We start from the raw sequence: 24,498 nt of genomic DNA, 5'->3' as shown, positions 1-24,498 counted from the left end.
CTCAATTTCAAGAGAGCAAATTTTCCAAGGATGAGGGCTGCTCTCCAGGACTTAGACCTGAGATGTAAGAGGCACTCCACTGGGGACACCTGAGATGTAAGGAAGCACTCCGCTGGGGATACCTGAGATGTAAGGAAGCACTTCGCTGGAGACACCTGAGATGTAAGGAAGCACTCCGCTGGCTGGGGATAGTGACTCCTGAGATATAAGGAAGCACTCTGCTGGCTGGGGACACCTGAGATGTAAAGAAGCACTCCGCTGGCTGGGGATAGTGACTCCTGAGATGTAAGGAAGCACTCCGCTGGCTGGGGTCACCTGAGATGTAAGGAAGCTCTCCGCTGGCTGAGGACAGTGACATCAGAGCTCCCACTGATTCAGCATTATGGTGAGTTGAATGATTTCATTTTATATTACAATGTAATAATAGAAATAATGCGCTTCAATCATTCTGACACCATAACAACCATGGTGCCGGGATGATTGAGGCGCCAACACCAGGTGTTTGGAGTATCTTTATCTGCTGATTGTTAAACTTTCTGGAATACACAGATTTCTATTGCGGTGTAGGATCTGGGCCTGCTGTCCCTCCATTCCTCTTTTTTTTACTTCCCCCCTCTCTCTCTCTTCCTTTGTTTCTCTTGTTCATCTCAGACTCTAACCACACCCATTTTAGTCACGCCCCTTTAAGGCACACCCACTATTATGCTTAAACCACTTCCGGGTCAGGTAGAGGGCCCCTTAGCAGAATTTTGCTTAGGGCCTCAGGGAGGTCAGGATCGGCACTGCCTGTAGGTATAAGTGGTAAAACAGAATTTACTTCCACTTCAATCAGTTGAAAACATAGTCAAGTAAATCAGTTTAAGCAACTGAACCTTGCGTAATTCTGAATTAAATATAAATTCAATGTTATAAGTTAATTCGTTTTCTAGGTCTCAGTTAGTGGTTAGGCAGTAGAAGTTGCTGAGAAGTTTACAAAAGTAATAAGGGCAGCTTTCTTAGCAAACCAATGTAGGCAAAGAATACGTCCTGCCATACTCCACTTAGGGTAACAGTATATGACTAATTAGACCAGGGGTCTTCAAACTATGGCCCTCCAGTTGTTCAGGAACTACAATTCCCATCATGCCTAGTCATGTCAGAGTTTTACAATGCCTCATGAGATGTATAGTTCTGCAACAGCTGGAGGGCCGTAGTTTGAAGATCCCTGAATTAGCCCCATCAGTTTTTTTTTAACCAATACCTTTTCTTTATACTTGTTTTTCATAATAACAAATTTCAATAATTTCATAGGCTATATGAAAAGTTTAGTAAAACACTTTTGGCAATTGACCACTTCAATACTTGGCATTTTCACGCACTTCCTGCCCAGGCCTATTCTCAGCTTTCAGCGCTGTAGCAATTTGAATGACAATTACGCGATCATGCAACACTGTACCCAAACTCCATTTTTATAATTTTGTTGAGACAAATAGAGTTTTCTTTTGGTGGTATTTACTAACCACTGCATTTTTTATTTTTTTCTAAATAAACCAAAAAAAGACAGATAGTTTTGAAAAATAAATAAATAAATTCTTGGTTTCTTTTATAAAATTCTGTAAATAAATAATCTTTCTTTATACATTAAGAGCCGGTTCACACTGGGGCGACCTGGGATCCGACTTGAAGTCTCCCCAAGTTGTCCCAAGTCGCGAGGTTGAGAAAATCAATAGAAGTGAATGGAGCCGTCTTAATACACACTACTGAAGTCGCTCCGACTTCAGAAAAGGTTCCTGTACTACTTCAATCCGACTTGTAGGCAACTTGTAGGCAACTTGTACCCATTGATTTCAATGGAAGTTGCCTCAGAAGTCTGATCACTGTCTAAACTGAAGCAACTTTCCAGGAAGATAACATACATTTCTCAGGCAAACCCCTTGCTCCCACTCCCTCCCACAGAGCTGATTGTTGTTTGATTGGCCACTGGAAAGCCTCCTGTCCTGGAGGCGACTTGAAGTTGCCTTGTACTGTCCAGGAGGCAACTTGAAGTTGCCTTGTATGTTGCCTGATGATTCATACTCAAGTCGTGTCCAAGTTGCCTCCCAAAGTCGTGCTGAAAGTCGTGTTGCCCCTGTGTGAACCGACTCTTAGGCCTCGTACACATGACCGAGAAACTCGACGGGCGAAACACATCGTTTTCCTCGTCGAGTTCCTTGTTAGGCTTGTCGAGGAACTCGAAAAGCTTGCTTTGCGTACACACAGTCAAGACAAAATCTCCTCGTTCTCAAACGCGGTGACATACAACACATACAACGGCAGGGGAAGTTCGATTCCACTGGCTAAATTCTTGGGGCTGGTTTTGCTAATCTCATGTGTTTGCGTGTTAAATAAAAGTTTGTTAAGAGACGATTTGCACTTTTCAGTCTTTTACAGCTTGAAAAATGTGTTATCTCCATTACAAATGCTACTTTTACTCCCGTCTCATACTTTATTCTGAGCAAGCGCGGGTTTCTTAGCATACAGAAGTTCGAGTTTCTCGTCGAAAACCAGCCCGTCGAGGAACTCGATGAGCAAATTTGAGACTCTGTCTAGGAAATAGAGAACTTGCTCTCTTTTTGGCTCATCGAGTTTCTCGACAGTTTCCTCGACGAAAATGTACACACGACTGGTTTCCTCGGCAAAAAAATATCTCCCAGCAAGTTTCTTGCTGGTTTTTGCCGAGAAACTTGGTCGTGTGTACGAGGCCTCAGGCCAATATGTATTTTGCTACATTTCTTTGATCTAAATAACCCAAGTCAGTGTATATTATTTAGTCTGTAAGAAAGTTATAGAGTTCACAAACTATGGTACATATATCTAAAATCGATCAATCCTGATGTACTGACGGCCGATCTTACTTCTTGAGGCCCAAAAATGCAAGGACAGTACAAATACCACCCAAATTACCTCTTTTTGGAAAGTAGTCAGTCCAATGTATTTAGTAAGAGTCATGACAGTTTTTTTAAAGTTGTAACTCTTTGTAAAATTTGGGGGGAAAATTAAGAAATGTTAAATAATTGCATGGTACAGATGGGCTGTGACTGGCCCTGTCTGTATCATGTGATCCCTGTGACCCATCACAGCGAGCAACACAATTGTACACCATGAATGAAGTCATCCATTGTGTACAGTTGTCAAGTGATCTGCAGTGATTGGTCACAGCATTCAAATGGTACCAGCAGCAGCCCAGTACAGTGATTTGTCATTGGCTGTGTCCAGTTGCACTTTCTATTTCATCTGGCCTTCATTTGGCTATAGGCTTGGGGGCAGCAGTTACAGTAAATAGTATATTTTTTTATTGTGGACTATACATCAGACTAGAGCAGCCTTTTTCAACCATTCAAACACAGAAACTCTTGAAATAAATTTCCAGTCTCAGGGAATCCCTGCTAAAAATTACTATACATACAAATCATGCTACATTAGTGTGATCAGCAGTTAGAAGAATGCTCCTTTGTGGTCATTGTAAATAATTGCCCCCATACAGATTGCTAACAAGAACTTATATAAAAGGCAGAATTTGCTCATTGCTCAAGGAACCCCAAGCATCCTCTGAAAGAACCCTGGTTGAGAATCCCTGGACTAGAGGGATTACTGAATTGGTAAAAGAAATAAAGGGATTTGGTTCCAAAAAGGGACCATACCTCAACAGTTGGACAGTATGAATCAAGTAAAGCTGTGTTTCATCATTCGTTCATGTTAAGTGTAAGTGATTTTTTTCCTTGATTTGGGGTTCAAAGTACACACACAGCCTCATCTTAACTACAGCTGACCATACACTGTTAGATTTTATTTGTAAAGTGTTATACAGTGCGTATAGAGGATTTTCTTAACTTGTCTATTGTAACCTGACATCTTGTGGCGCCTGTAGCAACACCTGAATGGTTAATGCAAATTTTATATATAGACCCTTTAAATTTTACGGCCATCCTTAGGGAAAAGTCTATTTGCAAATTGAACATTTACTTTGCTAAGCGAACAGTCTTCCATCCTTTAGAAAATTAGCCCTAATTAGGCCCAGTTTCATTTGCTTTTGTTTACTAAAAAGTGGAGTTTCACCCAAAAATGGAACTTCCACTTTTTAGAACCCTCCCCCCCTCCGATGTCACATTTGGCACCTTTCAGGGTGGAGGGGGGAGCAGGTACCTGTCTAATACAGGTATTTGCTCCCACTTCCTGGCATAGATCATCTTGGTGATCTATGCCACTTCCAGCGCCAACTCTATACCCCTGCTGTCTTCTGGGAGACACACAGCTAGTGATTAGTGAAGACGCGCAGCACGGCTCGCGTATGTGCAGTAGGGAAATGGGAAGTGAAGCCGCAATGCTTAATTTCCTGATTTCCTCACCGAAGATGGCGGCGGGGGCAGCCGAGAGCCGAGCGATTGCTCGGCTTCGGCTGCTGACATCACATGCACCATGGACAGGTGAGTGTCCACATATTAAAAATCAGCAGCTGCTGTATTTGTAGCTGCTGGCTTTTAATATTTTTTTTTTCTTTTTTTCTTTTTTTTCCCTTTTCTTCCCTTTCCTTTTCTCTCCTTTTTTCCTCTTTTTTTTTTTTTTGGGAAACAACCAAGGATAAAAAAAGAGGTGATGAGGCTACCCAAGTGCTTTGGGGGGATGGCAGTCCCAGATATTGCTAAGTATTATCAAGCGGCCCACCTGACAAGATTGGTAGATTGGTGTAGACATAGGTATTACAAACGTTGGGTTGATATAGAGCAACAGATTAGCCCAATATCATTATGCAGAGCCCCCTGGTGCTACAATGTATTACCAAGTAAGTTGAAGAAACACCCTATAATCGGCCCAACGCTGCTAATTGCAGCTAAAGTCTGTAGAAATCCAAAGTTTTCAACGAGCCAATCTCCCTTGTTCCCTATAATGGGGAACCCAGGTTTTAAACCAGGAACAGAGGGAGCAGTATTCAACAAACTAAAAGAAAAGGGCATGGTGCAGGTCTCACATTTTTTGCAAACAGAAACTTGGCCATCCATCGATGTCTTAACCACTTAAGCCCCGGACCAATACGCTGTCTAAAGACCCAAGGTGTTTTTACAATTTGGCAATGCGCTGCTTTAACTGGTAATTGCGCGGTCATGCAATGTTGTACCGAAACGAAACTTGCGTCCTTTTCTTCCCACAAATAGAGCTTTATTTTGATGGTATTTGATCGCCTCTGCGATTTTTATTTTTTGCGATATAAACGCAAAAAAACGTAAATTTTGAAAAAAAATGATTTTTCTTATAACAAAAAGTAAAAAATATCGAATAAACTAAATTTTAGTCAAACATTTAGGCCAAAATGTATTCAGCCACATGTCTTTAGTAAAAAAAATCGCAATAAGCGTATATTTATTGGTTTTCGCAAAAGTTATAGCGTCTAAAAAATAGGGTACATTTTCTGGAATTTACACAGCTTTTATTTTATGACTGCCTATCTCATTTCTTGAGGTGCTAAAATGGCAGGGCAGTACAAAACCCCTCCAAATGACCCCATTTTGGAAAGTAGACACCCCAAGGAAACTGCTGAGAGGCATGTTGAGTCCATTGAATATTTAATTTTTTTGTCCCAAGTGATTGAATAATGACGAAAAAAAAAAAAAAAAAATGTTTACAAAAAGTTGTCACTAAATGATATATTGCTCACACATGCCATAGTTATATGTGGAATTGCACCCCAAAATACATTCTGCTGCTTCTCCCGAGTACGGGGATACCACATATGTGGGACTTTTTGTGAGCCTAGCCGCATACGAGGCCCCAAAAACAAAGCACCGCCTTCAAGATTTCTAAGGGCATACATTTTTGATTTCACTCCTCACTACCTATCACTACCTATCACAGTTTTGAAGGCCATAAAATGCCAAGATGTCACACAACCCCTCCAAATGACCCCATTTTGGAAAGAAGACACCCCAAGCTATTTGCTGAGAGGCATGTTGAGTCCATGGAATATTTAATTTTATGGCCCCAAGTGATTGAATAATGACCAAAAAAAAAAAAAATTTTACAAAACGTTGTCACTAAATGATATATTTCTCACATATGTCATGGGCATATGTGGAATTGCACCCCAAAATACATTCTGCTGCTTCTCCTGAGTATGGGGATACCACATGTGTGGGACTTTTTGGGAGCCTAGCCGCGTACGGGACCCCGAAAACCAATCACCGCCTTCAGGATTTCTAAGGGCATAAATTTTTGATTTCACTCCTCACTACCTATCACAGTTTCGAAGGCAATAAAATGCCAAAACAGCACAAAACCCCCCCAAATGACCCCATTTTGGAAAGTAGACACCCCAAGCTATTTGCTGAGAGGGATGTTGAGTCCATGGAATATTTAATTTTTTTGCCCCAAGTCACTGAATAATGACCAAAAAAAAAAAATTACAAAACGTTGTCACTAAATGATATATTTCTCACACATTCCACGGTTATATGTGGAATTGCACCCCAAAATACATTCTGCTGCTTCTCCTGAGTACGGGGATACCACATGTGTGGGACTTTTTGGGAGCCTAGCCACGTACGGGGCCCCGAAAACCAAGCACTGCCTTCAAGATTTGTGTGAGTGAAATCAAAAATTTATGTCCTTAGAAATCTTGAAGGCGGTGCTTGGTTTTCGGGGTCTCATACGCGGCTAGGCTCCCAAAAAGTCCCACACATGTGGTATCCCCGTACTCAGGAGAAGCAGCAGAATGTATTTTGGGGTGCAATTCCACATATAACCATGGCATGTGTGAGAAATATATCATTTAGTGACAATGTTTTGTACATTTTTTTATTTTTATTTTTTTTGGTCATGATTCAATCACTTGGGGCAAAAAAATTAAATATTCCATGGACTCAACATGCCTCTCAGCAAATAGCTTGGGGTGTCTACTTTCCAAAATGGGGTCATTTGGGTTTTTTTTGTGCTATTTTGGCATTTTATGGCCTTCGAAACTGTGATAGGTAGTGAGGAGTGAAATCAAAAAGTGAAATCAGAAATGCTGAAGGCGGTGCTTGGTTTTCGGGGTCCCGTACGCGGCTAGGCTCCCAAAAAGTCCCAAACATGTGGTATCCCCGTACTCAGGAGAAGCAGCAGAATGTATTTTAGGGTGCAACTCCACATATAACCATGGCATGTGTGAGCAATATATCATTTAGTGACAAATTTTTCATTTTTTTTTCTCATTATTCAATCACTTTGGACAAAAAAAAAAAAAAAATCAATGGACTCAACATGCCTCTCAGCAGTTTTCTTGGGGTGTCTTCTTTCCAAAATGGGGTCATTTGGGTTTTTTTTGTGCTATTTTGGCATTTTATGGCCTTCGAAACTGTGATAGGTAGTGAGGAGTGAAATCAAAAATTTACACCCTTAGAAAGCCTGAAGGCGGTGATTGGTTTTTGGGGTCCCGTACGCGGCTAGGCTCCCAAAAAGTCTCACACATGTGGTATCCCCGTACTCAGGAGAAGCAGCAGAATGTATTTTGGGGTGTAATTCCACATATGCCCATGGCATGTTTGAGCAATATATCATTTAGTGACAACTTTGCGCAAACAAAAAAAAAATATATATATATATATTTATATTTCCCGCAACTTGGGTCAAAATCTAAAATATTCCATGGACTTAAGATGCCTCTCAGCAAATAGCTTGGGGTGTCTACTTTCCAAAATGGGGTCATTTGGGGGGGTTTTGAATTGTCCTGGCATTTTATGCACAACAATTAGAAGCTTATGTCACACATCACCCACTCTTCTAACCACTTGAAGAAAAAGTCCTTTCTGACACTGTTTGTTTACATAAAAACATATTATTTTTTTGCAAGAAAGTTAAGTTGAACCCCCAAACATTATATATTTTTTTAAAGCAAAGGCCCTACAGATTAAAATGGTGGGTGTTGCAAAAAAATTTTCCACACAGTATTTGCGCAGCGTTTTTTCAAACGCATTTTTTGGGGAAAAAATACACTTTGTTTTATTTTAAAGCACTAAAACACACTATATTGCCCAAATTATTGATGAAATAAAAATTATGATCTTAGGCCGAGTACATGGATACCAAACACGACATACTTTAAAATTGCGCACAAACGCGCAGTGGCGACAAACTACATACATTTTTAAAAGCCTTTAAAAGCCTTTACAGGTTACCACATTAGATTTACAGAGTAGGTCTACTGCTAAAATGACTGCCCTCGATCTGCCCTTCGCGGTGATACCTCACATGCATGGTGCAATTGCTGTTTACATATGACTCCAGACCGACGCTTGCGTTCGCCTTTGCGCAAGAGCAGGGGGGGACAGGGATGCTTTTTTTTATTTTTTTATTTTTTTATATATTTATTTCGCTTTTTTTATTTTATTTGTTAACTGTGCCTTCCATTTATGAATTTTTTTACCATTTTTATTGTTATCTCAGGGAATGTAAATATCCCTTATGATAGCAATAGTTAGTGACAGGTACTCTTTTTTTTTTTAAATGGGGTCTATTAGACCCTAGATCTTTCCTCTGCCCTCAAAGCATCTGACCACACCAAGATCGGTGTGATAAAATGCTTTCCCATATTCTCAATGGCGCCGTTTATATCTGGGGGGGGGACATTCCCTCCCACTGAATGTAAAAGCAGTCTAGAGGCTAATTAGCCGCTAGGACTGCTTTTACATGAAAGCCGACCGCTGGCTGAAAAGAATGATACCAAGGTGATGCCTAAACCCGCAGGCATCATTCTGGTATAACCATTCAAAGTCCAGCAACATACCAGTACGTTGATGGTTCTTGTTGGACATGTATTGTAATCTTTTTTTTTTTCATGCAGCCTGTTGGCTGAACAAAAAAAAGATTGATCGGTGGGTATGCCCACCATTAGAATACCTCCCTACATCCACCCACTTCTAATGATGGGCATACATGCACCATTTATATATGCCGAAGCATGGGGGCATCCTCCCGCAAAAAAGTTACGGTCGGACTTTTCTATGCCGCGTACACACGGTCGGACTTTTCTATGCCGTGTACACATGGTCAGACTTTTCCACAGGAAAGCCTCCGTAGGAATGTCAACCGTATGTACACGGCATTAGGAGCAAAATCGCTCCTCCGCCCCTGCTGCCCCCATGCTTCGGCATATATGCTCTTTTTTTTAACTGTGGTGGTGAAATCACCTCCTACAGCACTGGAGTCGCGGCTTTATATATCGTGGGAGCAAACGCTGTTGCTGTCAAGATAAATAAGTCCGCGCAACAGCTGAATGGCGTACCTGAAAACAGTAAAATAAATTACATACCTGAAAAGCAAGCATGAAAAAACATAACAACAATAAAACTTTGCAGAATAGAATACAGTAAAAAAGAGCAGAACAATAGAGAGAGAATAGAGAGGGAGAGAACAATAAAACGACAACTATTTTTGGTTTTTTTATTTTATATTTTTTTGTGTGTTTTTATTTTTTACTTTTTTTTTTTTTTTTTTAACACTTTTTTTTGTAACTGTGAACTGTAACTTCAACTTTTCGGTTCCAGGTTTGGGTCTCTCAAAATGCGATGGCATCTTGGGAGACCCTGTGTGAGTGTGCCTAGCCTGTGAAATGTTTCACCCTACACTAATAATTAACGTGTGTGTGGAAGCGTTCAAAACATTCACCAACACAAAGACCAGGATCGGCAGGACATTTGGGACAAAAATAACGGGTGTCACGCCTAAATCCGCGCTTGGTACAGACACGACATTTTCTTTGGGGGGATCGTTGGGTAGGGGTACTCTCGAGGACATAAGAAAAATGCCTCTCATGCAGTCGGCTTACTGCATTTGGTAGGGGCTGGTGAGGTACAGTACCGCCTGGATACAGGAGTTCTGTGATCCCTCTGGAATTGAAGGAAGGATTCATTCCATCCTGAAGCTCTGTATATGACATGAGCATTCAGTAGAGCCAATTGAAATAAATGTATAGACACTTTTTTGTACCAGTGTCTCGTCTTACGGGCAATATGATACGGCGCCATTAACTGGTCGTTGAGGTCCACCCCTCCCATATTAAGGTTATATTCGTGGACACAGAGGGGTTTCTCCACAACACCAGTCGCCGTACGAATTTGGACTGTCGTGTCTGCGTGAAGGGTGGTAAGAACGAAAACATTCCTATTGTCCCGCCACTTCACAGCGAGCAAATTTTTACATCTGCAGCAGGCTCTCGCCCCCGGCCTAATACGGGCATCTACAAGCCACTGGGGGAAGCCCCGGCGATTAGGTCGCACGGTGCCACATGCTCCAATCTGTTGATCAAATAAGTGGCTAAAAAGTGGCACGCTGCTGTAAAAATTGTCCACATACAAATGGTACCCCTTTCCGAATAAGGGTGACACCAAGTCCCAAACAATCTTGCCAGCGCTCCCCATGTAATCTGGGCATCCTTCCGGCTCTACCTGACTATCTTTTCCCTCGTAAACCCTAAAGCTCCATGTGTAGCCTGTGGCCCTGTCACAGAGCTTATAGAGCTTGACCCCGTATCTGGCACGCTTGCTGGGAAGGTACTGTTTGAAAGACAAGCGGCCAGCAAATTTAATCAGGGACTCATCAACGCATACAACCTGCTGGGGATTAAACAAGGCTGCAAAACGTTTGTTGAAATGGTTTACGAGGGGCCGAATTTTGTAGAGCCGGTCAAATTCAGGGTCTCCACGTGGACGACAAAGTGCATTGTCACTGAAATGCAGGAACCGCAGGATCGCCTCGTATCGTTTCCTGGCCATGTGAGCAGAGAAAACGGGCATATGGTCGATGGGATGTATGGACCAATACATCCGCAATGACGGAAATTTGTGTATGCCCATGTTGAGGGTAAGGCCCAGAAAGGTCTTAAATTCGGAAACCTCGAGAGGTTTCCATTGTTTGGCAAGGCGAGACTGGGTGTTAGCGGCGATGTAGGTACCAGCATATAAATTAGTCTGGTCCACAATAGATCTATAGAGATCTTCCGTGAAATACAGCGAATAAAAATCAAGTGCCATAAAATTCGCTGTATCCACCTGAATACCGGGTTGGCCAGTGAATGGGGGAAGTACAGGTGCTGTAGAAGTGGTGGGGACCCAATCAGGATAGGCAAATTCTACAGGAAGGGCACTATGGGCACGACGGGCCTGTCTCTGTCTTCTTCTTGGTGGCAGCGGGACACTACTTGTGCTTGACACATCGCCAGCTTGAACTGCACTTATGGGACTCGCCACGTCACCAAGTGTTACTGCAGTGCTGGATAAACGACCAGGGTGTACTAGGCCGCTGGTGCTTGCCAATCCACCAGAAGGAATAGCGGCGCTAGTACTGGATCTCTGCTCCATACGAGGGTCCTGCGGTTCTTGCTGCTCAACAACATCAGAACGGGATCGGGTACGCCTGGCCTTAGCAGGGACCTCAACTTCGTCGTGCGAGCTATCTGACATGGAGCCGCTGTCGTAAACGGGTTCGTATTCTGAGCCAGAATCTGTCAGATGCGTGACCTCCTCCTCTTCACTATCTGACATGCACATGAACTCCAAGGCCTGCTTATCATTGTACCTTTCGCTTTGCCATTTTGGACTCTAAATTTAGTGGTACAATGGTAAGGATTCACAGGTAAAAAAAGCACCTGATCTCTAGGAAAGCAAACGTAGAAAACGCTTAAAAAAAAACTGTAAGCGATCGCAGGGATCAGGCCTGTCTCTGCGAACGCTGCAGTTATGTGTCTTGTGTTTTGTAAGTGACAGTGATCGATCGATACTGCACTTGGGTGGGTTGGGCTGGGCAGAGGGGGAAAACGCAGGTGCTAGCGGGTATCTGGGCTGATTCCGCTAACAATGCGTTTTTGGGTACCCTAAACTGCTGGGTAAGCTAGTATAGATCTGATCAGATCAGGTATCGATCCGTTCAGATCCTATACCACTAAGGGGGGTGTATGCTTAGCGAGTGGGTGTAAGCGGTACTGGCTCTAACCTAACGCTGCCTGGGGCGACGCAGACCCTGACTGGCACTAAAATTAAATTTATATCACCCGCCGGGTGATCAGGGGGTTAAACCTATTGGGTTATATACGGCGGGTGCCCTGATGCTATAAACAGCAAACTAACCAACCAGCGTCAACCGTAACACTTATACGGTGATCACTGGTGAAAGGGTTAACTAGGGGGCAATCAGGGGGTTAAAACCTTTATTCGGTAATATATGGGGGTACCTGACGCTTTCTAAAAACCTGGTGGCGAACCTAAAATAACTAAATAACTAACTGGCTAACCACGTCACCAGTGACACTTATACAGTGATCAGTGGTGAAAGGGTTAACTCTAGGGGCAATCAGGGGTTAAAACCTTTATTTATGGGGGTACCTAACGCTATATAAACCTGGCGGCGAACCTCAAAAAAACTAACTGCCTAGCGGCAACAGTGACACTAATACAGCGATCAGAAACCGATCGCTTAGTGACACTGGCAATAGGGGTGAAAGGGTTAACTCTAGGGGCAATCAGGGGTTAAAACCTTTATTTATGGGGGTACCTAACGCTATATAAACCTGGCGGCGAACCTCAAAAAAACTAACTGCCTAGCGGCAACAGTGACACTAATACAGCGATCAGAAACCGATCGCTTAGTGACACTGGCAATAGGGGTGAAAGGGTTAACTCTAGGGGCAATCAGGGGTTAAAACCTTTATTTATGGGGGTACCTAACGCTATATAAACCTGGTGGCGAACCTCAAAAAAAACTAACTGCCTAGCGGCAACAGTGACACTAATACAGCGATCAGAAACCGATCGCTTAGTGACACTGGCAATAGGGGTGAAAGGGTTAACTCTAGGGGCAATCAGGGGTTAAAACCTTTATTTATGGGGGTACCTAACGCTATATAAACCTGGCGGCGAACCTCAAAAAAAACTAACTGCCTAGCGGCAACAGTGACACTAATACAGCGATCAGAAACCGATCGCTTAGTGACACTGGCAATAGGGGTGAAAGGGTTAACTCTAGGGGCAATCAGGGGTTAAACCTTTATTGGGGGGGGGGTAGGGGGCTACCCTGGACCTAAAGGGGCCTAAACCTAACTGCCCTGACACTTTTTTCTGTCACACTGACACTAAAAGCAGTGATCAGAAAATAAATGATCACTGCAATCAGTGACACTGTGACAGGGGGTGATCTGGGGGTGCTGGGGGGGTGATCGGGGGGGGTTATGTGCCTATGTGTGCTGTGTCAGTGTGCTGTTGGTGCAACTCACAGTACAGACGTCTTCTCTCCTCTGGAACCGGACGAAAAGACCGCCAGAGGGGAGAAAACGTCACTTCCTCCCTGCCTGTGTTTACAGTTACCCAGGCAGGGAGGGCTCAGGTGGAAGCTGATTCGCCGAGGGAGATCGAGAGGGGACGGCTGGAAATCAATAGCCGCCCCCTCCTCCCGGACCTCCCGTACACCGTTCCCGGCCGTCGCATGTACCGGAGGGGGTCCCGATCGGACCCCCGAACCCGGGAAAGGCGGGGACGTACATGTACGCCCATGTGCCTGTACGTGCCATATTGTGGACGTACATGTACATGCGGGGGTCGGGAACTGGTTAATGAAGCCAGGGGGAAACTTTGAGTTAAGCTTTTGGCAAGCTTTACAAGTAAATCATTTTATGAGATCCCTAAGACAACCGTCTAATTTCCGGAGACAGTTAACAAAATTTGAGAGCTATTGCGATGATGAGGAACCAACACAACAAGTGAGTTCTAAGATGTATAGACTGTTGAATTCTCCTCAGGAGGATTTTGTGTTGCCAGGAATTAATAAATGGGAAAGAGATCTGGGGAGGAATTTTTCACTAACTCAGCGTAAACACATTATCTATCTAGCACTAAACTCATCAGTATCTACACGAATACAGGAATCCAACTACAAACTATTGACCCAATGGTACTACACTCCAGTAAAGATGCATACATTTTCTATAGAAAACTCAGAGTATTGCTGGAGATGTGGACTGGAGCAGGGAACTTTGTTGCACATATTTTGGTCCTGTGTAAAAGTAAGAAAATATTGGTTGGAAGTCCAGAGAATATCTCAAAAATTCATGGAAATCCAGATACCGGATGATCCGGCCTTTTTCTTGCTCCACAGTTCACAGATCCCGGTACGAGCGTATAAAAAATCGGTGCTATGTCATTTGATAAATGCTGCTAAAAGTGAAATAACTTTACAGTGGAGAGACACTAGGCCACCCTCCATTACGAGATGGCTTAATAGAGTCCGAGAGATAGGAGCCATAGAAGATCTAGTTCTTTCTGCCCGAAATAAATGAGAACAGTATGTTGAAACATGGACAGGATGGAATCTGTTTATGTATTCTGAAGAGGGGATGAGACTGATGGAGGAGTAGTGTATAGGATTCTGATGAATAGAAATAAGAGATAGTCCCTCCATTTCTTGTGCAGGGGATAGGGGGGGGGGAGGGAGGGGTTGGAAGGGGGGGGGGCCTTTTTTTTTTTTTTTTTTTAGAGGGAGGGATAGGTAGGGTATATAGGGACAAGGGAACAGAGAGGTCTAAGGTGTATGAGAACAATACAGTTTCTCTAGAGATTCCAATTAAAAGGTTTAAGATGTGTTGATAATTATACAACAATAGGGTAAGGGAGAGGATTGGATAAGCCTGGTTGGTTGCTACTTTTTTTGTGTTTTTCGCTATCTGGAACGATAATATGTATATGATTATGAATTCCTTGCTTTTGTTATGTTAACATCTCTCTGTGACCTTGAATATAAAAATAAAAACAAATAAATATGAAAGAACAATAATATCTCATGGAGTCTGGCATGCTGGTGGAGAGGAAAGAATTCATCACAGCAGCTGCAGTGCCATTGACTCGAGCCAATGCCGACCTCCTCGTTCTGCCAGTAATTTGAAGTTCTGCAGGTCATACAAATAAGGCGGATGTGATGAGGTACAACAGACTATATGGATACAAAAAAAAAAAAAAGAGGCTTTTAATATTTTAGTGGGACCTCTGCTTTAAGGTGTGTTAAAAAGCGGAAACTCAGCTTTACCCTGACTGGTTCTAATTAACAAATGTTAGTTTACTTTTGGCAGATCCTTAACAAATCAGGTTCATAATTAGATAAGCTATCAGATATTGGGAGATGCAGCTAATTTTCTTATGTAAACAAATATTATATATATATATATATATATATATATATATATATATATATATATATATATATATATATATATATATATATATATATTTATTTATCTATAAAAATCTCTTCTATAATAATAAATAGAGGCCATATACGACACATTTTCACAGAATGCTAACAAAATATAATGTGAAAAGGGGCGTTTAATTGACACATTAATCACATCTTTTTTTTTTGTTTGTTTTGTTTTACTTTTTCACGTTCCATGCAATCACAGATCTAGATGCTCATTACTGTGTCTATCAGACACTATTTACTGTCCTATAAAGAAACAATTGCAACAATGGAGGTAAAACACTTAATACTGGACTGGGAATCAGATAGAAGAGTTTCTCTTGATGATTGCAGTTAATTAGCTGCATTGTGGAGGTGAATCTATAGTTTGTTTGTCTAGCCTAAGGCTACTTGCTAACTGTTTACATCTTTCTATCTGTGAACAAGCTGAGCACGTAAGTGATTTATCAGTGTAGTTTGATTATAAAGTTGTAATGTGCTTAGCACTGCATTGCATATATAGCAGAATACTAAAATTATATTCATATTTTGAATATCATTGTTAAAGTTACCCTTGCTATTCCTTGTGCAATAACATCTGATGACACCTGTGCATGACCTTTGTAACCCAAAAGCAATAACTAAAAAAGTGAAGGACATATACACCAACAGGCAACCCTCAAGTGCCATGACATGGCTGATAGTCAATTGTACAACTTTACGGCAAAAAACGGACACCACCCAGTGTCATGATTCCCACACAATCGAACTTTGTAAATGTGTAAATTGGGAACTGGCTAGTGGCCCTTCATTTTTAGGAGACCAATTCCAAAAGGCCCTGGAGGCACCGAGCCCTGAGGTAGAATAAGCAGTGACATGGAATAGAGACTTCGGTTCTTTATAGACTATGCCCCAGAGAGGAAAGCAGTGAAAGACTAGCTGATTATGAAATACTTACCTTGGAACAAACCTGGCCCACGCCGAGGGAGATGTCATCTTTCCTCGGCGTGTCTTCCGGGTATCGCCGCTCCAGCGCTGTGTTTGGCTGGAGCGGCGATGTCGTCACTCCCGCGCATGCACGCAGGAGACTTCTCTCCGGCAAGGTCCGGCGGCTGCCGGCCCCTTAGCCGAGGATCCCCGCTGCGCATGTGCCGCTGCAGTCAGCAGCGTATTGCGGGGGGGAATATCTCCTAAACCTTACAGGTTTAGGAGATATTCTTTATACCTACAGGTAAGACTTATTATAGGCCTTATTATAGGCTTACCTGTAGGTTAAAGTGGTAGTACAGAGTTTACTACCACTTTACGGTGACCAGATGTTTAAAAGAAAATGGCGGCAATCAGCGACTCTCTGCCCGTTGCCGCCACCGCCCGCCTAACAGCCTGTCAAGTCTTACTCTCTGGGCCCCAGCTACTACTGGGTGGGGTGCGGAGGAAGATCACTCCGCCAGGGCAAGGCAAGGAGATAAGCAGGCAGGCAGCAGGCCGGGGCTTGAGCCAAGGCAGAAGAGGCATAATCATCAGAAAGGAGCACAGATAATGGAACAAAAAGTATACCCCCCCCCTAAGCTAGTAGGAGCGGCGGGTGTGCAATTCAGATTTTTTTTTTCTATTCTGCACTGACTGTCTTTGAAATTGCCCAAGCCCCTGTTTAAATCCAATCTGGGGACAAAACCGGGGGCAGACTTGGTCAGGGGAAAGTGTTCTCAATACGGGGGCTGTCCCCAGAAACCGGGGATGTCTGGTCACCCTAATGTGTGTGTGTGTGTGTGTGTGTGTACATGTATGTATGTATGTATGTATGCATGTGTGTGTGCATATGTATGTATGTGAGTGCATGTATGTGCATATGTTTTCAGTGGCGGTGCGTCCATAAGGGTGCATGGGTGCCGCCCCCTCTCTCCAGCCACCCCCTCTATGACTAATGGATAGATTCATGCATAGCATGAATCTATCCATGGTCACCGCTGCCACCCCCATATTTAGATGTCCGGCCCCTTTTCGGGCGCTGGGTGCCTGAATTACAGCAGGGGGGGGGGGGTTGAAGCACCTGATTAGAGCCATAGGCTCTAATAGGCTTCAAAATAGGTGAACTGCGAGCGCCATGCTGGGAGCTCACAGTCCACCCAGGTGTGTTACAAGGGCAAATTAATATTCACTTTCCTAACACTGAACCACCTCTCCACCAATCAGGTGTGCAGGTCTATTACCCGTCACCTGATTGGCTGAAACGATAGGAGCAGCTATTGGACGATTATCAGGAGGAGAGGAAGGGAGATGAGGACGGCAGGAGATGCATGAAGGACCCCGCTTGTGGCGGTCACCTGCTGCCCCACGAGACAGGGTAAGTTCTGGCCGAGCGGGCAGGGGGATTCACAGTGATGGCATTCGATGGCACAGTTGCAGCATGGCAGCATTTAATGGGCACACTGGCATTTGATGGGCACACTGGCAGCATTTAATGGACACAGTGGCAGCATTTGATGCACAGTGGCGGCATTTAAATGGGCACAGTGACAGCATTTGGGCACAGTGGCAGAGTTTGATGGGCACAGTGGCAGCATTTGATGGGAACAGTGGTGGCGTTTGATGGGCACAGTGGCAGCATTTGATGGGCACAGTGGCAGCATTTGATGGGCACAGTGGCAGCATTTGATGGGAACAGTGGTGGCGTTTGATGGTACAGTGACAGCTATTGATGGACACAGTGGCAGCATTTGATGGGCACAGTGGCAGCTTTTGATGGGCAGGGTGGCTGTAAATGAAGGGCACAGTGGCTGCAAATTATGTTTTTTTAAGAATTTTTCAGTTTGCTTATGCCCCCTAAAAATGTTGAGCACCAGCCGCCACTAGTTTATATGTGCGTGCATATGTGCATTTATATATATGTGTGTGTTTTTATATGTGTTTGTGTTTACATGTATGTATGCACATTTTATGTACGCGCTTTTAATCCTGACCCCCTATATGTGTACAATCAGAACCTATTTGTTTATTTATTTTTTGATTGTTCATAGTACCAGTAAAAAAAGTCTGTTCCTCCAAAAAGCGATCCAAGCTCAGATCGCTTTTCAGAGGCATTTGACAGCCGGTAAAGAGGCAATATCTTGCCTACTGACCGCCTGTTTTAACCCCTTAAATGCATCATCGCTATGCTGCAACTGCACGCAATGCACACAGTTGCAGGGGGGTTTGCAGTATAGCCCCATTCACCTAGGGCAGTGATGGCGAACCTTGGCACCCCAGATGTTTTGGAACTACATTTCCCATGATGCTCATGCACTCTGCAGTGTCATTGAGCATCATGGGAAATGTAGTTTAAAAACATCTGGGGTGCCAAGGTTCGCCATCACTGACCTAGGGGTATACTTCAAGGGTGCCCTGACTGGAAAAAGATTGAGAAACACCGACATAGAGCAACCGATGCCTCCATTTTCCTCCTGCAGCCGCTGAATACCTGCAGGAGGGAGAGGAGGAGAAGCAGGGGGAACTGGAGAAATCGGTTCCTTTATATGCAGCCACCCACTTGCAACCGGGTCCTGTTCCGCCAACGGGCTCAGAGAAAAGAGCCCTGTCCGGGGGTCAGGGGGGCCCTTCATGGTTTCTTGCATCGGGGCCCAGAAGGTTCTAGTTACGCCACTGCCTCCTTCACTTACCTCATCCTTCGATTTTGCTTTTAAATGTCCTTATTTCTTCGGAGAAATCCTCTCTTCCTGTTCTTCTGTCTGTAACTCCACACAGTAATGCAAGGCTTTCTTCCTGGTGTGGAGAAAGCCTTTTGAGGGGGGAGGGGGCGAACATGAGTGAGAACGCCCACTAAACACACATGGGTAGATTCACATACAAAGGCCTAAAATTAGGACGGCCTAGCCTAGTCTTTTTAGGCTACACCGCCGTAAATTATTTAGGCTAGTAGTGATTCTTAAACCACTTACTTGCTAATTTTCGGGGGCGTAGCCTAAAACGAGCGGGCGTAAGGGCGCCTAATTCAAATGAATGGGAGGGGGGCGTGTAGTATGGAAATGAGACTTGACCTCACATTTTTTGACGTTTTTTACACTGCGCATGCGCCGGGCGACTACATTTCCCAGTGCGCATTGCGGCTAAGTAGGCCGTACGGGCCTATTGATTTCGACGCGGACGTAAACGACGTAACTCCTGATTCGCGGACGACTTACGCAAACGACGTTAACATTTCGAAATTTGCAGCGGGAACGGTGGCCATACTTAACATTGGCTAGGCCACTAGAGCATAGCTCTAACTTTAGGCGGCCTATCCCTTACGGAAACAACGTAATTCGACGGCGTAGGCCTGGCGTACGCTTGCGTTCGGTCGTGAATCTGCGTATCCCCTCATTTAAATAATCTACGCCGGCTGCAATGGAAGCGCCATCTAGCAGCCAAAAGAAACATTGCAATCTAAGATAGAACGGCGCAAGCCGTCCTATCTTAGATATGTTTAAGTGTATCTCTGTTAGAGAATACACTTAAACATAGGTCGGCTTAGATTCAGAGTTAGGTCGGCTTATCTGTAGATAAACCGGCCTAACTCTTTGTGAATCTACCTAACAGCTCCTTTCTCTATATGCAAAGTAGAGAGTGTCCTGACTTGCCTGCTCGCCCCCTCCCCCTCAAGAGGCTTTCTCCACACCAGGGAGAAAGCCTTACATTACTGTGTGTAGTTACAGACAGAAGAACAGTAAGTGAGGATTTCTCCGAAGAAATAAGGACATTTAAAAGCAAAATCGAAGGATGAGGTAAGTGAAGGAGGACTGCACTAAGGTAAAGGAAGCTATTTAGGGAAACATTTTTTTTTCCTTTACAACCCCTTTAATTGACTCTGGGTTTGAGAAAATGATTGCATGAAAAAAATTACCTACATGAATTTGGAGGTAAATCAATTTTTCAAATATGGGAAGGTTCTCCCAATGTTTTTTTTTTTTTTTAGCAGCAGTTTAATAACTATAAATTATATAGGTTAAAAGTATTGGCTTTATTAAATATGGATATATATTATGGTCATAACAGTTAAAATATGAGCTCTGGCAGAGAAAATTGTTAAATTAATACTGAGTAGAATTATAGGGGTCTGATAATGTTGAGTATATATATCTATATATCTATCTATATATCTATATAGATAAAGAGACTATCACTTTAAGAATTTGTAATACACTTTCTTGCTCTTTTTTACACACAGAAGTTTTCAGTCTAAAATGACCTTCACCACCAGATAAGAAGCAGCAGCTTACTTATTCATAGAGTATATATTGTTAAACTTGATGTTTTTAAGTCAGAGACACTTTCTGCTTTGTTCCGCCTGGTAGAGATGGAAGTCGGTCTGTGTTGTGTCTCTCCACTGCAGTGTTTGTATACAATAAAGCACCTAATAATCTTTTACAAAGATCTGGATCTACTATCTCATCTGAATGTCTTGTTTGAGACCCCCAAATTGGATTTAATAATACATATGCAAAATGCATCTGTATGTATACAATTTCTGATGCGTTTCAACCCATAAACGGGTTCTTCTTCAGAGGCTGGTTTGCTGTAAAAAAGTTTATATAATGAATTCAAATTCTTTACCAAAATTGGATATTAATGGCAAAAAATACATAGTATGTAGTTTCCAGAGATAGAGGGTATTAGAGAAAAATCTCTTTGGCCAGAGTTCTTCCAAATGCCTCCAAGAGGTCCCATAGGCTCCCTGGCCATTCGGCACCCCGGACGACAACGTCGCTGAGCTATGTGCGGCTTGCAAGGAGTCACGCTAATAGGAAAGTTCCCCTAGGGACATTCATCGGGGACAACAATACAGTGGCGGCCCATCCATAGGGGGCGCTCGGGTGCCCCCCCTCCCCCCAAGCTGTAAAAAATATATATTTTTTTTTAAATATGTCACTTTAAGTCCAAACTAAACACTGTCAGCCCCAGCCTGTGTTCCAGGATAGCAGGAACACAGGCTGGGGCTGACAGTGTTTAGTTTGGACTTTTATCAGGCAGCATATGGCTGATCTCTGTGCGGAGTGCTGATCATTCCTCCATGGGGTGCTGAGAATATCCAGCAGGATGTATGCAGATCTTCAATAGATCCTCCCTGAAATCCAGTGGCCTGTATCAGGAAATTTGGGACGCTGCCTGCTCCATCTGACATCCTTGGGGAGCCAAAGGCCGTGGCTGGGTTATAGCCAACCGCTTGTGTTACTTGCCATCTGGTAAGCGGCTTACTCTTACGGTGGAGGGATCACACTGAATGCATACATGTCACGTGGTGATTTGGAGAATCAGATCTGTCATCCCAGTGCATTAATTTCTATGGAGCGAGATTTTGTTGTTTAACCTTCCTGGCGGTGTTCCCGAGACTGACTCGGGGTTAGATTTTCCTGCTACGATCGGTAACCCCGAGTCAGTCTCGGGCTTGCCTCGCTAGATCCACAGGCACTTTTTACTTACCTTGTCCCTGGATCCAGCGATGCCACCACGCTGTGTGAGCGAGCGGGACCTCGCTAGATTCACATAGTGCCTCCGTGTGACGCCGATCTCCGTTCCCTGCGACGTTACGACGCACGGGGACGGAGAACGGCGCCAAATTCAAAAACGTAAACAAACACCTTACATACAGTATACTGTAATCTTATAGATTACAGTACTGTATGTAAAAAAAACACCCCCCCCCCTGTCCCTAGTGGTCTGTCCTGTGTCATGCATGTCATTTTATATAATAAAAACCTTTTTTTCTCCCTGCAAACTGTAGATTGTCCATAGCAACCAAAAGTGTCCCTTTATGTCAAAAATAGTTTTAGATCAGCTAAAAAACAGCGATAATAAATTATAATCACTTGCAGAATTGTGCGATAGCGATTTGTGGGGAAATTCGTCATAAAAAAAAAAAAATAATGACAGCAACAATTCTGCAACTGAGCAAATTTCAGTGATTTTAATTTGATTACATTATTGAATAATTTTTATTATAATTATATTATTATTTGTTATAATTATTTATAATTATTTATTATATTATAATTTATAATTTTGTTTTTAAAAAAATGTCATACCCGGGATGCCTATTAGAATCTTGTTTGGTCAGATTTAAGTGAGTTATTTCTAAAAATTACAGACCTACAATATAAAACGCCAAATTTCCTTGCAAATAATGGTACCGCTTTCAGCATGTTTTTTCGGAAAGAATCATACCGCCAGGGAGGTTAAAGAACTTCACAATTCAGCTTTTGTCTACCATCTAAAGTTACCATAGGTTTATATCAACTTTCTGGATCATCTGAGTTCATTTTTTATCGCCACACTCTTATGCCGCGTACACACCATCGTTTTCTGCGATGGAAAAATGCGACGCTTTATGTGCTTTAAAAAAACGTCATTTTTCAAACTTCAATTTGAACAACGACGTAGCATACACACCATCGCTTTTTCACAACGCTCTAGCACAGCGCAGTTCCGTCAATCACGCACGACGTCACTATAAAGGGTCGTTTCCATGCGGAAGACGGCCTCTTTTGCTGATATCGTGTTGCTGCGTGTTAGTAAAAGTTTGGTGAGATACGATTCGTGATTTTCAGTGACTGTGCTTTAAATTTCGTTTTCTGTCGTACAGTTTGTCTATTTGTTGTCGGATCTGTGATACAGTGCTTGTACTAAGGACGTATTTGTTTAGGCATTACGTTTGGTGTGCACGGTGCTGTTTAGCAGGTCGTTCTTCAAAGGCCATTCTTTACTTCAGGGCGTAATTTTTAGTCTGATCTGATTTGACGACCGTTTTCTAGCCATGTTGCGGGTACGAACTCGTCGCCGAGATCGTGCTGTGCTTGTTGTTAGGATGTGTGCTGCATCCCAGCGACGGTCCATGAACAGGGTGAGGAGGAGGTTGTGGACCAAGAACTGGTTGCTATGCAGGGACCAGTTCTCTCATATGCCTCTGCTGCGGGAGATCCGAGAAAATAACCCTGATGATTTCAGGAATTTTCTTAGGATGTCTGACCCCGTATTTCAGCAGCTTTTGGCTTTGGTGTCGCCATATATCACCAGGCAGGACACCGTTATGCGGGAAGCCATCACTGCTGAGCAGAGGCTAGTTGCTACGTTGCGCTACCTTGCAACAGGGAGAAGTCTGCAGGACTTGAAGTTCTCGACGGGCATCTCCCCCCAGGCTCTGGGCCTCATAATCCCTGAGACCTGTTCGGCCATCATTCAGGTTCTTCAGGAGGACTATGTTAAGGTAAGTGGTGTTCTTTCAATGGTCAAACTAATTCCCAAAAAAAAAAAAAAAAAAAAAAGGTGGACCAATATATATATTTAAAATGTTTAAGATGGAAGATACAACTAAATAACAGAACACAAACATAAACATTATCAAACAAGAAAGAAACTAATTAAAAGCTTGTCATAACTATGCAACAAGATCAGCCGCAACAAACGTCCATTTCTGGGTAGCAGTTAAAAGCAGGGGTTAAAGAAGCGCTTTATTTTCTTGTCTATAAGCTGAAAAACACCTTAACGAATGTGCTGATTCCATTCTGAACAGTCGTTTTACATGAATGAGCGCTGCCGTCTCCTAACTTGCTTCTGAGCATGCGCGGGCTTAAATCAACGTTTTTACGTACACACGGTCAATGTTTAGAACACAGAAAACGACGTCGGCCAAAAACGACACATAAAATTGAAGCATGCTTCAATTTTTTTCTGTCGTTTTTTAGAAGACATAAAACGACGTTTTTGCCCACACACGGTCAATTAAATTGACGTTTTTGAAAATGACGTTTTTTTCCATCGCAGAAAACGATGGTGTGTACGCGGCATAAGAGTTTGGACATCAGAATGTTTTAAATGTTTTGGCACAGCTTTTTTGTTTTTCACTGTGTATAGTATGCTCTGTGTATAATATACAGTGTGGGCTCTGTGTAGTGTGCGCTCTGTGTATAGTGCGCTATGTGCATAGTGTGCGCTCTGTGTATAATATACAGTGTGGGCTCTGTGTAGTATGCACTCTGTGTAGTGTGCTCTCTGTGTATAGTGTGCTCTGTGTATAATTTACAGTGTGCGCTCTGTGTATAGTGTTCTCTGTGTATAGTGTTCTCTGTGTATAGTGTGTGCTCTGTGTATAATATGCAATGTGTGCTTTGTGTATAATATGCAATGTGTGCTCTGTGTATAATTTACAGTGTGCGCTCTGTGTATAGTGTTCTCTGTGTATAGTGTGCGCTCTGTGTATAATATACAGTGTGGGCTCTGTGTAGTATGCACTCTGTGTAGTGTGCTCTCTGTGTATAGTGCGCTCTGTGT

The sequence above is a fragment of the Rana temporaria genome, chromosome 5 (genome assembly GCF_905171775.1).
Source record: "Rana temporaria chromosome 5, aRanTem1.1, whole genome shotgun sequence".
Lineage (NCBI taxonomy): Eukaryota > Metazoa > Chordata > Amphibia > Anura > Ranidae > Rana > Rana temporaria.
The sequence above is the reverse complement of the archived record's forward strand: the minus strand, read 5'-3'. Positions refer to the sequence as shown.